This window comes from Oryctolagus cuniculus, chromosome X (genome assembly GCF_964237555.1).
Source record: "Oryctolagus cuniculus chromosome X, mOryCun1.1, whole genome shotgun sequence".
Lineage (NCBI taxonomy): Eukaryota > Metazoa > Chordata > Mammalia > Lagomorpha > Leporidae > Oryctolagus > Oryctolagus cuniculus.
In genome coordinates this window covers 114,555,914-114,571,069 of record NC_091453.1, presented here as the reverse complement: position 1 = coordinate 114,571,069, position 15,156 = coordinate 114,555,914, and the positions used below count along the sequence as shown (strand labels likewise).

Sequence of the window (15,156 nt, the reverse complement as noted above, 5' to 3'; positions counted from 1 at the left end):
GAGGATTAACCTAGTGTGCCATGGCAACAACCCCTCTCTTTACATTTCAATTTAGGAAATTTTTGTTGACATATATTCAGACCCACTGTTTTCTTTCTTCAGCTATGTCCAGTTTATTGATAGACCCATAAAAGACATTTTTTGTTTCTGTTATAATGTTTTCCTTCTCAGGAATTTTGTTTTGATTCTTAGAGTTTATACCTCTTTGCTTACATTTTCCATTTCTTACTGTATGGTTTCCACATTTTCCATTGGAGCCTTTTTTAAATTGCCGCTTTTGGAAAATTTTATTATAGGAAGAGTAGGTGTACCACTGGAAATTTCAGTACCTTACTGAATCACCTATAAAATTGAATGTCATATGTCAAAGATATTTACAATTACATTCAAAATAGGAATAATGTTCAAATTTTATGAATATAGCTACGAAGGTGACTAAGAAAATAATGATACACTAAGAAAATAATGATCCTTTTTCTGAATTAGCAATAAGGCTACAGATAAGTGGAAGAAATCTTTAGGAGTGAATAGAGAACCTGTCATAAAGGTCTCAATTTCCATTGGAAAGATGATCACTTAAACAATGAGGTATTTTTCTCCTGAACTTTGAAGGATGCCAAAAAATGTTTGTTCTTGCACCTAAGCATATATTCAAAGAATAAATAATGGTAAAAATGTTGTTTTATTAATTTTAGTTTCAGGAATTGCAGTAGACATATCTTATTTTTAAGTTTATCCTTCAAAGAGAAGATAAGAAATTTATGAAGTATACCTTTGGATTTTTTTTGGATTCATTCTTGCCAAGCAACATTTTTAGTTGAGGAAAGTGTTTCTTTGTTTGGCTCACATTCTTTGGAGGGCAAATGGGTGTTGACTGTCCAGATGTAGGTGCTTTGAAAATCTGTGCTGGGCTCTAGCCTTTGGAACCTGACAGATTTGTTTATTGAAGTTACAGTCTTTCTGGTATCTTCTGATCGACTTTGCTCATAGGAGTGCTAGGATTGCTCTTCAGTGCTGATAGAAAGCTACTTTTATTACAATGTCTAACTGCTTTGTTATGTGTCTTACAGCAATTAGTAATATACTTTTGGAGTCTTTGTATATTTTCACAACTTTTTCTTCTTTATTTTTATCATATATTTTAAAATTTTATTTAAAATGGACAAACTTCATGAATTTCATAAATACAAATTTAGGAACATAGTGATTCTTCAGACCCTACCCACCTTGCCACCTGCACTCCCAGCCTTCTTCCTCCTCCTTCACCTATTCCCTCTCTTAGTTTTTATAATAACCTATTTAGAGTTTACTTTATACTCATAAGGTTAACCTTATACTAAGTAAGAAGAAGAAACAACAACAACAACAACAACAAAAAACACTGTTCCTCAACAGTAGAGACAAGGGCTGTAAACAATCATCTAATCTCAAAATGTCGATTTCACTCCCATGCATTACATTTTTGGTACTCTAGTAGTTACCACAGATCAGGGAGAACATATGGTATTTGTCTTTTTTGCAACTGGTTTATTTCAGTAAGTATAACGGTTTCTAGTTGCATCCATTTTGTTGCAAAGGGCTGGATTTCATTCTTTTTTAAATTTACAGCTCCATAGTGTATATATACCATAATTTCTTAATCCAGTCTTCAGTTCATAGACATCTGGGTTGATTCCAGAGCTTAGCTAGTGTGAATTGAGCCACATTAAACACGGGAATAGAGATCATTCTTTCATATGCTGATTTCTTTCCATTTGGGTAAATTCCCAGAAGTGCGATGGCTGGGTCATATGGTAGGCCTATATTCAGATTTCTGAGCTATCTCCATACAGTCTTCCACAGTGGCTGAACCAGTGTATGTTCCCATCAACAGTAGATTAGGGTACTCTTTTCCCCACATCCTTGTTAGCATTTGATATTTGTTAATTTCTGTATGAGAGCTATTCTAACTGGGTTGAGATGAAACATCATTGTGGTTTTGATTTACATTTCCCTGATGGCTAGTGATCCTGAGCATATTTTCAGATGTCTGTGGGCCATTTGGATTTCCTCTTTTGAAAAATGCCTGTTCAAGTCATTTACCCATTTATTAACTGGATTTTGTTGTTGTTGTTGAGTTTTATGAGCTCTTTATAGACTGTGGATATTAATCCTTTATCAGTTGCATAGTTTGCAGATATTTTCTCCTATCAGTTGCCTCTTCACATTGCTGAGTATTTCTTCTGCAATGCAGAAGTGTCTCAATTTGATGTAATTCCATTTGTCAATTTTGGCTTTGATTGCCTGTGCTTCTGGGGTCTTTTCCAAGAAGTCTTTGTCTACACCAATGTCTTGTAGAATTTCCAAGTATTCTCTAGTAATTTGATGGTATAAGGTCATAGATTCAGCTCTTTTATCCATTTAAGTAGATTTTTGTGTAAAGTGTAAGGTAGGAATCTTGCTTCATGCTTCTGAATGTGAAGATCCAGTTTTCCCAGCACCATTTTTTGAAGAGACTGTCCTTACTCCAGTGATTTATTTTAACTCATTTGTCAAAGATAAGTTGGTTGTAGATACGTGCATTGAGTTCTGGAGTTTCTGTTGTGTTCCATTGGTCTACACATATGTTGTTTTCTTTTGCTGGTACCCGTCTGGTTTGATTATAACTGCACTGTACTATGTCTTGAAATCTGGTAGTGATGTCTTGGGCTTTGTTTTGTTGTTTAAGATTACTTAAGCTATTTGGGTTATTGTGGGTTTCTATATGAATTGGGGATTACATTGAATCTGTAAATTGCTTTTGGTAGTATGGAAAATTTTTCCATTTTTGTGTCTTCTATTTCATTCTTTAATATTTTGTAATTTTCATCAGAGAGATCTATTGACATTCTTGGTTAAATTTGTTCCAAGGTATTTAATTTTTATGTGGCTATTGTGAATGAGATTGGTGTTAGAAGATCTTTCTCGGCCATGGAATTATCTGTGTATACAAAGGTTATTGATTTTTGTGTGCTAATTTTATGTCCTGCCACTTTACCAAACTCATTTTTGAGTTCCAATAGTCTCTTAATGGAGTCTTTGAATTCCCCTATATATAGATCTTATCATCCGCAAATAGGGATATTTTGATTTCCTCCTTTCCAATTTATATCCCTTTAATTTCTTTTTCTTGCATAATGGCTCTGGCTAAAATTTCCAGTACTATGTTAAACAGCAATGGTGAGAGTGGGCATCCTTGTCTGGTTCTGGATCTTAGTGATAATGCTTCCAGCTTTTCCCCATTCAATAAAATGCTGGTTGTGGGTTTGTCATAGACTGTCTTGATTGTGTTGAGGAATGTTTCTTTTATACCCAATTTGCTTAAGGTTTTGTTCAAAGGATTTTTAAAAAATATTTATTTATTTATTTGAAAGTCAGAGTTACACAGAGAGAGGAGAGGCAGAGATAGAGAGAGAAAGAGATGGAGAGAGAGAGGTCTTCCATCCAATGGTTCACTCCCCAATTGGCCGCAATGGCTGGAGCTGTGCCAATCCAAATTATGAGCCAGGAGCTTCCTCTGGGTCTCCCACATGGGTGCAGGGGCCCAAGCATTTGGGCCACCTTGTACTGCTTTCTCAGGCCGTAGCAGAGAGCTTGATCAGAAGTGAAGCAGCCGGGTCCCGAACCAGCTCCCATATGGGATGCTGGTGCTTCAGGCCAGGGCATTAACCTGCTGCGCCACAGTGCTGGCCCCCAGGATGTTGTATTTTATTAAATGCTTTCTCTCCATTTCATGAGATAAACATATGTTTTTTGTTCATCAGTTGCTAAATGTGCATCACATTTATTGATTGGCCAATGTTGAACCATCGCTGCATACCGGGGATAAGTCCCTCTTGATCCAGGTGAATGATCATTTTGACATGTTGTATTTGGGTAGTATTTTGCAGAGAATTGTTGAGTGTATGTTCTTCAGATATTGGTCTGTATTTCTCTTTCTCTGTTGTATCTATTTCTGGTTTAGGAATTAAGATGGTGCAGGCTTCATAGAGAACATTTGGGAGGATTCCCTCCATTTCAATTGTTTTAAATAGCTTGAGAAGAATAGGAATTAGCTCTTCATTAAGTGTCTGGTAGAATTCAGCAGTGAAGCCATCTGGTCCTGGACTTTTCTTTGTTGAGAGTGTCTTTATTACTGATTTAATCTCTATCTTGGTTATCAGTCCGTTTAGGTTTTCTTTGTTTTTATGACTCAGTTTTGTTAGATTGTATGTATGCAGGAATCTATCCATTTGTTCTGTGTTTCCCAAATTTGTTGGCATACAGCTCTTCTGATGATTTTTTATTTATGTGGTGTCTGTTGTTACATTTCCTTTTTCATCTCTGATTTTTATTGATTTGGGTGTTCTCTCTCTTTTGTTGGTTAGTTAGGCCTATAGTATATCAATTTTGTTTATTTTTTTCAAAAAACCTCTCTTCATTCCACTGATCTTTTGTATTTTTAATTCAATTTTGTTTGCTTCTTCTCTAATTTTAATTATTTCCTTCTTGATATTAATTTGGGGTTTTGTTTTTGTTGTTTTTCTAGGTATCTGAGATGCATTGATAGCCTATTGGATTTCTTTTTTTTTTTAAAGACAGAGTTACAGAGAGAGGTAGACACAGAGAGAGAGGTCTTCCATCTACTGGTTCACTCCCCAGATAGCTGCAAAGGCAGGAGCCAGGAGCTTCTTCCAGGTCTCCCACGCGGGTGCAGGGGGCCAAGGACTTGGGCCATCTTCTACTGCTTTCCCAGGCCATAGTAGAGAGCTGGATTGGAAGTGGAACAGCTGGGACTAGAATCGGTGCCCATATGGGATGCTGGCACTTCAGGCCAGGGTGTTAACCCACTGCACAACAGCGCCAGCCCCTGATAGCCTATTTGATGTCTTTTTGATTTCTTGATGTAGGCACCAATTGCTATAAATTTCCCTATTAACACTGCTTTTGCTGTATCCCATAAGCTTTGATATGTTGTATTGCCATCTTCATTTGTTTCTAGAAATTTTTTGATTTCTGTTTTGATTTCTTCTATGACCTGCTGTTCATTCAGAAGTATGTTGTTCAGTCTTCATGTGTTTTTCTATGATCTAGAGATTGTTGAGTTGTTGATTTCCAGCTTCGTTCCATTGTTGTCAAAGAAGATGCATGGTATGATTTCGATATTTTTAATTTCCTGAGACTTGTTTTATGGCCTAGCATATAGTCTATCTTAAAGAAAGTTCCAGGTATTGATGAGAAGGATGGGTGTTTTACAACTGTGGGATGAAAAGTTCTGTAGATATCAGTTAGATCCATTTGATCAACAGTGTTGATTAACTGTTGTTTCTTTGCTGATTTTCTGTCTGGTTCATCTGTACATTGCTGAAATTGGGTGTTGAAGTCCCCTTTTACTATTGTATTGGAGTCTATGTCTCCCTTTTGATCTGTTCACATTTCTTTTGACTAGCCAGGCGCCCTGTAATTGGGTGCATATATGTATATTATAGTCACATCTTCCTGTTGAATTGATCCCGTAATCATTACATAGTGTGCTTCTTTGTCTCTTTTAAGTTTTTTTTTGTGTGTGTGTGTGTGTTAAAGTCTATTTTTTCTGATACTAGGGTGGCTACTGCAGCTTATTTTTGCTTTGCATTAGCATGGAATGTCTTTTTCCATCCTTTCACTTTCAGTTTGCATGTATCTTTGTTGGTGTGGTATGTTTATTATAGGCACCAAATAGATGGGTCTTGTCTCTTTTTTTGAAGATTTATTTTATTTATTTGAAAGACAGATATATAGAGAGGTGGGGGGAGAGAGAGAGAGAGAGAGAGAGAGAGAGAAGTCTTCCATCTGCTGGTTCACTTCCCAGATGGCCACAACAGCTGGAGCTGAGCTGTTCTGAAGCCAGGAGCCAGGAGCCAGGAGCTATTTCCAGGTCTCCTACATGGGTACAGGGGCCCAAGGATTTGGGCCATCTTCCACTGCTTTCCCGGGACTCAAACCGGTGCCCATATGAGATTCTGGCACTGCAGCATCTCATATGGCTTTACCCACTATGCCACAGTGCTGGCCCCTAGGTTTGTTTTTAAATCCATTCAGCCAGTCTGTATCTTTTAACTGGCCATTTACTTTCAAGGTTACTAGTGATATGTAATGACTTGGCCCTGCCATTTTCCCATAAATATTCCTATTGTTTACTTTGGATTTCTTTTGTACTTTTACTGGGAGATTTTCTGTTGCTTCACATTATTTATTTATTTTTTGAATATAAATTTCCTTTTATTTTGAAATTGAAACAGCGGAATGCAGTGGTTTTTCACGGGGAAGAGAAGCAGAGGGTGTGCTCTGCGAAGGTCAGAGCCAGCTGCCCCACCCCCCAGACAAGCACAGAACAGACTCAAGGCTGGGAAGAGAGGTACAATCAGAATTGGGGTGGCGGTGGCTGGCAGATTTCCAGTCATGTACAGTTTTCAAAGTTATCACGATTACAGAGTAAGGTAGCACTCGTTCTGAAAATCACAAGTCACAAAAGGGAGTGCTCAGCCCCCCCCCCATTCATAAAAATACACCCACGGCTCTCCCGCGTCGGGAGGAGATGCACACCAACCCACCTGACATCAGGAAAGGGGCTCTTGTGACACATTCTGGCTGCAGATTCTGGAAAAAGAGTGAGAACTCACACAAAAACAGAGGTGGTTCATTCGTTATGCCAGCTCATGAGCTGCTGAAATTCATTTCAAACACCCTCCCGTAACAGTGGCTTCCAGGAAATCCACACAGAAATGTTACAAGGGGTCCCCCAGCCCCTCCGGAGGCAGTGCAGGGTCCAGATGTCAGTGCCCACGACACATACATACACACACGCCTTCGTCCCTGGTGAAGCCCCCATAAGTCACCTGGCTGAGAAGGGGGGGGAGGTGAGGGGTCCAGGTAGGGCTCCTTGGAACGGGGTACGGGTGAGATGAGCCAAGGGGACAGAGTGACAGGTGTACCTGTCGGAACAGCTAGAGCATTATCTTAAACACGTGCTTCACATTATTTCATAATGATGACTATCTTCTGTGTTTCTCTGTGTTGCATATCCATAAGCACCTTTTGTAAGGCTGGACAAGTGGTGACAAATTCCTTCAGTTTCCGTTTGTTTTAGAAAGTTTTTATTTCACCTTCTTTCATAAATGGGAGTTTTGCAGGGTTCTGTATTCTGGGTTGACAGCTTTTTTTTTTTTTTTCTCTTCAGACTTGGACTATGTTTCACAATTCTCTCCTAGCCTGTAGTGTTTATGACGAGAAGTCAGCCGCGAGTCTACTTGGAGAGTCTTTGAAAGTAATCTGGTGTTCCTCTCGTGCACATTTTAGAATCTTTTCTTTTTGTTTTACTGTTGCAAGTTTGACTACAATGTGTCATAGTGAAAATCTTTTCTGGTCATGTCTGTTAGGAGTTCTATGTGCTTCTTGTACTTGGACATCCCTTTCTTTTTCCGAATTGGGGAAGTTTTCTGTAATTGATTCACTAAATAGGCCTTTTAATCCATTCCCTTTAATACTTTCAGGAACTCCTAACACTTGTATGTTGAGTTGTTTGATAGTATGTCATAAATCTGCAATACTGCTTTTAATTTTTCAAATTTCTTCTTCCTCATTTATTTATTTATTTATTTATATTTTTGATCTGACAGAAATTTCCGAATGTTTTGTCTTCTAGCTTAGATATTCTTTCTTCTACCTCACCAAGTCTGCTGTTAAGGCTCTCCACCACATTTTTATTTGATTTTTTGAATTCTTCATTTCTAATAACTCATTTTGATTTCTCTTTAAAAAATCTCAATTTCATGGGAAAAATTTTCATTCATGTCATGTACGGATTTCTTTAATTCACAGATTTGCTTCTGATTTCTTCTGAGTAATCCCATGATTAATTCTTTGAATTCCATTTAGAGCACTTCATCAATTCTTGATCATCACATTTTAATACTGAAGCATTGTCTTCCTTTGCAGGGTTTATGTTGTCTTCCTTATTCTTATTTCTTGAATTCTGCATTTATTTTTAGGCACTTGTGGAGATATTTGTTGTTTTTTTTTTCCTATGATGGTTTTTATCTTTGAACTATACCTCTGTGACATAGTGGAGTGTCTGTTCTTTCAGTGAATACCCAGAAGTGTGTGCTGGATGTGGCTAGGGAGCTCTGTTCAGTGCTCCAGGGTGGGGCAAGTATCCAGGGTGATACTCAAGATGGGAGTCATAAATCTCTCTCTTTCTCTCTCTCTCTCTCTCAGAAGGGAGGATTTGATCACTTCTGTTGGCATAATCACTCCCTCACCTCCCTCTCTTCCAAGGTGATGAATGCCTGGGTGTTATCTCAGAGTGGGTGCAATACTCATGCATGCTGCCGTAAGAACAGCACATAGGTTCTGTGCAGTCCTCAGTGTGAGCACAAATCCCGTTGCAGTGACCCAACCCAGGTAATCAGGGAACCCTGAGCATGTGGAGCAGCTCACAGTGATTGCCCAGAGACCCAGCTACAACCTTCACCCTCTCATGGAGTCAGAGTTCCCACAGTCTCAGCCACAAGGCTCCCATAGTCATGGGGTACACAGGATCCCCTCTGCCCTACTAGCCTGTCCCATCCACAGAGAAGCAGAGGCATTCCCCGAGCCAGCTGCCTGTGGGTGCTCCACCTAGGTGGTTTGAGCCCCAAAGCCTGTGGTATGTTGGGAGGCTGGGGGTACCTCACATTCCTACATATGTCCCCAGCCCCCTGTCAGTTCTCCCATCCAGATTGAAGTCAATGGAGAGTATGGATTTTTCCCTCTGGTCAAATCCTTGCCTCACACACATACACAAGAGCCATGAGTCAGAGCCCCTTTATGTTACACAAGTGGTGCTTTCTGCTGGTTGCCAGGTATGCAGACCTGAGCCACTGCCACAGCTATTGACAATATGGTATCTGTCTTGTCTCAGCCAGTTGCTGGGCACACGCACAAGAGGTGGTGCATCTGTTACCTATGTCCAAAATGGCTCCCACCCTCTCTCAACCGATTGCCAAGAGCCATTGTGGGTGGGGCAGGGAAGGAAAAATATGCCCCCTTTTTCCACTACGTTAGCAGGTATCCTGTCTCCCACAGGACTCCAGGCAGGACTCATGCCAGGCTCTTCCCGCAGCTGTATCACCAGTGGCATGGGCTGCTGTATTCTGATCTTATCTCACTCTGCAAAGCTGGTACTGAAGTTCACAGCTACTGGGGTCCTGTGTTGTGTCCATGCTCATGCTGCGTGTCAGCACCCTCCACAGAGATCCACGGGTCCCTCTTCCTTCTGTAGATTTTCCACTGCAGTTTTCTCCCTAATACTCTCCTGAGAATGTACTCCACTTTTTTAAAAACTATCTTACTCTAGCCTAAAGTAGTAAGCTCCCTACCCTATTCAGCCATCTTGAAACATCTGATTTTTTTTCCTATAAAATTGAGTGTAGAATTTCTTGCTTCTTGAATAGGAAGTTTCTGTATTTTGGTTTTTGGTATGTGAATTTGGGTTGGGTTTGAGATGTGCTTGAGAATTATCCAGAACCAACAACTGGAAACAGTATGGGCATGTTTCTTCAAAATTGCTTTTATCATTGTGTGACAAACTGTAGACCAGGAGGAGACAGCAGGCCTGGTCTGGGCAGCTATCTTGTAGTCTCCTTTTATTTTTTTTTAAGATTTATTTATTTATTTGCAAGTCAGAGTTACACAGAGAGGAGAGGCAGAGAGAGAGAGAGAGAGAGAGAGAGAGGTCTTCCATCTGCTGGTTCACTCCCCAGTTGGCCGCCACGGCTGGAGCTACGCCGATCCGAAGCCAGGAGCCAGGAGCCTCCTCCAGGTCTCCCACACGGGTGCAGGGGGCCAAGGACTTGGGCCATTTTCTACTGCTTTCCCAGGCCACAGCAGAGAGCTGGATCGGAAGTGCAGCAGCTGGGTCTTGAACCAGTGCCCACATGGGATGCCGGTGTTTCAGGCCAGGGTGTTAACCCACTGCGCCACAGCGCCCGCCCTGTAGTCTCCTTGATGTAGCTTCAAGGTAGTACTTCTGCCTCATTGCTGCCTCTGCTATCATCCTCCACAAGCATCTTAAACATATTAAGTGTAGCCATGTTAAATTTCCTAACTGATATTACCCAAATCTGTGCCATATCTGAGCCTGCTTATGAAGTTTGCTTTGTCTCTTCAGACTTGCCTTTTAGCGTCTTTTGCAGTTTCTGTAGGAAGCCAGATATGCTACACTGAATATTATAGGCTGAGGTAAATAGGCTTTAATGTGAGGTTTTTGTTAATCTGGCTAAGAGCATAGCTATGTTTAATGTTTTCTGTAGTTGTAAGCTTTAATAATTTAGTTTTTTCTTGGTTTCCTTGTTTGTTTTTACTTTTGCCTTAATTATCTTTGGGTTTCCTAAGAACTCATTTTTTAGAAAGCTTTTATTTAATAAATATAAATTTGAAAGCACAACTTTTGGATTATAGCGATTTTCCCCCCATAACCTCCCTCCCACCGGCAACCATCCCATCTCCCACTTCCTCTCCCATCCCATTCTTCATCAAGATTCATTTTCAATTATCTTTGTATACAGAAGATCAATTTAGTATATATTGAGTAAAGATTTCAACCATTTTCACCCACACAGAAACACAAAGTGTAAAGTACTGTTTGAGTAGTAGCTTTACCGTGAATTTGTGAATTCGCATAGTACAACACCTTAAGGACAGAGATCCTACATGGGGAGTAGGTGCACAGTGACTCCTGTTGTTGATTTAACAATTGACACTCTTATTTATGATGTCAGTAATCACCTGAGGCTCTTGTCATGAGCTTCCAAGGCTATGGAAGCTTCTTGAGTTTGCCAACTCTGATCTTATTTAGACAAGGCCATAAGCAAAGTGGAAGTTCTCTCCTTCCTTCAGAGAAAGTTACCTCTTTCCTTGATGGCCCGTTCTTTCTGCTGGGATCTCACTCACAGAGATCTTTCATTTAGGTCATTTTTTTTTTTTTTTGCCCGAGTGTCTTGGCTTTCCATGCCTGCGAACCTCTCATGGGCTTTTTAGCTGGATCCAAATGCCTTATGGGCTGATTCTGAGGCCGGAGTGCTGTTTAGGACATCTGCCATTCTATGAGTCTGCTGTGTATCCTGCTTCCCATGTTGGATTGAAGAACTCATTCTTAAATAGAGTCTGTGTCTTTCATCCCTGTAAGCTATACTCCACCATTATTATACTGGAGCCCTTTTGATGTGGTGGTAAGGTGTTATGAGCAAATTGCAAAATTCTAGTGTGCCTGCATCATTGGGACTTGACCTTTGGAAATACTTCTTAGCAGTTTAAGAATTGTCTCACATATGACAGGAAGATGAGAACTGGAGCTGGTCTGTTGTCAGATTCTCAGGTCAGATAGAGCTCTGACTAAATATTTTCCCTTGAAACATAGACCTTTTCTATGGAGAATGTTCTGGGATTATTTCAAAATTGTACTGTCCCACACCTGATACATGAAAGGCGTATTTCACTGTTATTCACCCTGAGAACCTTGTTGGCTTTCTGGATGCAAAACTCACAAAAGTGTTTCACTCTTACCCATGGCTGGGTCTCCAGGAGTTTCCACATTCCTGCAATTCATCAAAATTACTGCAGTTGGTCCCTAATTTACAATGGTTTGGCTTACAATTTTTTGACTTTACAGTGGTGTGGAAGTGATGCACTTTCAATAGAAACCATATTTGGAATTCAGAATTCTGATATTTTCATGGGCTAGTGATATGTGGTACAATACCCTTGCAATGTAGGGTAGAAGTAACAAGCACTGCACCAAGTTAGTTATGTGATCTAGGTGGAAACAACTGATACTCCACAGTATACTGTGCTGCTGAACTATGATGTTCAGTGAGCTAGGTGTATGAAATGTATGTTCAAGTTATGACATTTTCGACTCATGGTAGGCTTATGAGAATATTAGCACATTGTGAATTAAGGGTTTTCTATTTGTGTTTGAGTTTCCTTCTGGTTGCTAGCTCTGGTGGCTTCTATTTCATGGAAGCTAATTTCAGCTATAATTCTCTGTATTTTCCTATCTCTCCAGATTTAGGGGCAGTCGTTTTCCTTGTAAACTCTTCTCAGTAAGCTAAGGAAAATAATTGATTTTCAATTTTCTCAGCAATTTTCTTATTACGAGGTTAGTAGTGATGACTTCCAAAGTCTTTACATGTCAGAGCAGAAACCAGAAGTCCTTTAATGATTTTTTCCACTATATTTTTAGGTTTATCTTGTGGTTGCTCTAGGGCTTTCCGTATATATCTTAACTGATAATCTACTCCATATTTATGCTAGTTTAATTCTAGTGAGATAGGAAAATATGACTTCCACATAGCTGTGCCTGTGTTCTCCTTTTTTACTATTAAAATTATAAATATTATATCTATGTATGTTAAAACACAATAATACATTGTATAATTATTATTTAATATAATTTTATGTCTATTAATGAAATTGAGGGAAGAAAAGAGAACAAAGATATGAGTGTACTTCATTACATTCATGGAAAAATTTAATTAAAAGATAAGTTTATTTTGATACAAACAATTGAAATCCATGAAACAATATTTTCATAATACATATTTTCCATGGACTTTCTGAAGATAGCTCATATTTGTTAACTTTCTTATTTATCATTTGCCTCTCTTCATTTCTTCCTGTGGATTTGCATTACTATATGGTATCACATCATTGTTCCAGTAGAAAATTGCTCCCACCTGTCTCTTCTGTGCTGTGGTTGTCAAATATAAGAATACTTCAAAAACACTCATGAAAAAGTAGAACTAAAAGAGTATTCTGGTGCCAAAAAATTTAGAGTTATACATATGAATATATTAAATTTCTGCATGTTATAGATGAACAATATAATCATACAGTTTTGTTTTATGAAATTGATTTTATGTAAGTTAAGAAGAAACATGTGCTTAGAATATCATTTTAATTATATAATTAGCTTTACTGATGTTCTTTGTTTTTATATGTGGCTTTGAATTTATATCTGCATCTACTTGCTTTCAGCCTGAACAGCTTTCTTTAATTTTTGTATGGTGGATTTTCCAATTAATGATTCTCTCAATTTCCATTTGGGAAACTTTCATTTCACCTTCATTTTTTTTTTAACAGGCAGAGTGGACAGTGAGAGAGAGAGAGAGAGAGAGAGAGAAAGGTCTTCCTTTCGCTGTTGGTTCACCCTCCAATGGCCGCCGCGGCCGGCGCGCTGCGGCCGGCGCACTGCGCTGATCCGATGGCAGGAGCCAGGAGCCAGGTGCTTCTCCTTGTCTCCCATGGGGTGCAGGGCCCAAGGACTTGGGCCATCCTCCACTGCACTCCCGGGCCACAGCAGAGAGCTGGCCTGGAAGAGGGGCAACCGGGACAGAATCTGGTGCCCCGACCAGGACTAGAACTCGGTGTGCCAGCGCCACTAGGTGGAGGATTAGCCTATTGAGCCGTGGTGCCGGCTCACCTTCATTTTTGAAAGCTAGTTTGGATGGATATATAATTCTTTCTTGGTATGTATTTTTAAAAGATATTTATTTATTTATTTGAAAGAGTTACACAGAGAGAAGGAGAGGCAGAGAGAGAGAGAGAGAGAGAGAGGTGTTCTGTCCACTGGTTCACTCCTCAGTTGGCCGCAAGGGTCAGAGCGGTACCGATCTGAAGCTAGGAGCCAGGAGCCAGGAGCTTCTTCTGGGTGTCCCACATGGATGCAGGGGCCCAAGCACTTGGCCCATCTTCTACTGCTTTCCCAGGCCACAGCAGAGAGCTGGATCTGAAGTGGAGCAGCCAGGACTATTGGTGCCCATATGGGATGCTGGCGCCCCAGGCTAGGGAGTTCATCTGCTGTGCCACAGCGCCAGCTTCTATTTTTTGTTTTGTTTTTTATTACTTTGAGTATGCCATCCTACTGTCTTCAGCCTCTATGATTCTGATGAAAAATTGGCTGTTCATATGTTCCAAGTACACCACCCTTGATGAATTATTTTTTCTTGTTGCCTTCAAAATGTTTTACTTTTCATCTTTTCATTATGATTTTTCTGGTGTGGATCTCTTTGCATTTGTCCTATTTGAAATTTGTTGAGCTTGTTGAATGTGTAGATTAATGTTTTCCTCAAATTTGAGGAGTTTTCAGTCATCATTTCTTTGGATATTTTTTCCCTTTTTTTCCCCAGAAACCTTTTATTTAAGTTATACAACTTCATACATTTCATGAATACAAATTTAGGAATGTAGTGATACTTCCCACCCTACCCTCCCTCCTACCTGCACTCCTACCTTTTTTCCTCTTCTCTCTTCTATTCCCCTTCTTATTTTTTTTTACTAAGATCTATTTTCATTTAACTTTATACATATAAGTTTAACCCCGCACTAAGAGTTCAACAAATAGTATGAAAAAAAAAAACTGTTTCTCAACAGTTGAGACAAGAGCTGTTCAAAGTCATTGTATCTCAAAGTGTCAATTTCACTTCTATAGATTACCTCTTAAGTACTCTATTAGTTACCACAGATCAGGGAGAACATATAGTATTTGTCTTTTTGGGACTGGCTTATTTCACTAAGTCTAATGGTTTCCAGTTGCATTCATTTTGTTCCAAAGGACAGGATTTCATTTTTTACTGCTGTTTAATATTCCATGATGTACATATCCCATAATTTCTTTATCCAGTCTTCAGTTGACAGACATCTAGGTTGATTCCATATCTTAGCTATTGTGAATTCAGTGGCATTAAATATGGAAGTGCATATCACTCTTTCATATGCTGATTTCATTTCCTTTGAGTAAATTCCCAGGAGTGGGATGGCTGGGTCATATGGTAGATCTATAACCAGATTTCTGAGGTATCTCCATATTGTCTTTCAAAGTTGCCATACCAGTTTATATTCCCACCAACAATGGATTAGGGTACCTTTTCCCCCACAACCTCACCAGCATTTGTTGGTTGTTGATTTCTATATGAGAGCCATTCTAAATGGGGTGAGGTAAAACCTCATTGTGGTTTAGATTTGCATTTTCTTGATGGCTAGTGATCCTGAGCATTTTTTTCATGTATATGTTGGCCATTTGGATTTCCTCTTTTGAAAAATGCCTGTTCAAGTCCTTTGCCCATTTCATAACTGGATTGT

The 15,156-nt window shown here is 39.5% G+C and overlaps 1 protein-coding gene and 1 pseudogene across 5 annotated transcripts in view; one reads left to right on the top strand and one right to left on the bottom strand.

The window, feature by feature from the left end:
- Window positions 1-15,156, top strand: part of ARHGEF6 (Rac/Cdc42 guanine nucleotide exchange factor 6) — a 135,175-nt gene that overhangs the window by 80,893 nt on the left and 39,126 nt on the right. The window lies entirely within an intron of this gene.
- On the bottom strand, window positions 740-14,168 carry LOC100352357 (UPF0711 protein C18orf21 homolog pseudogene; annotated as a pseudogene).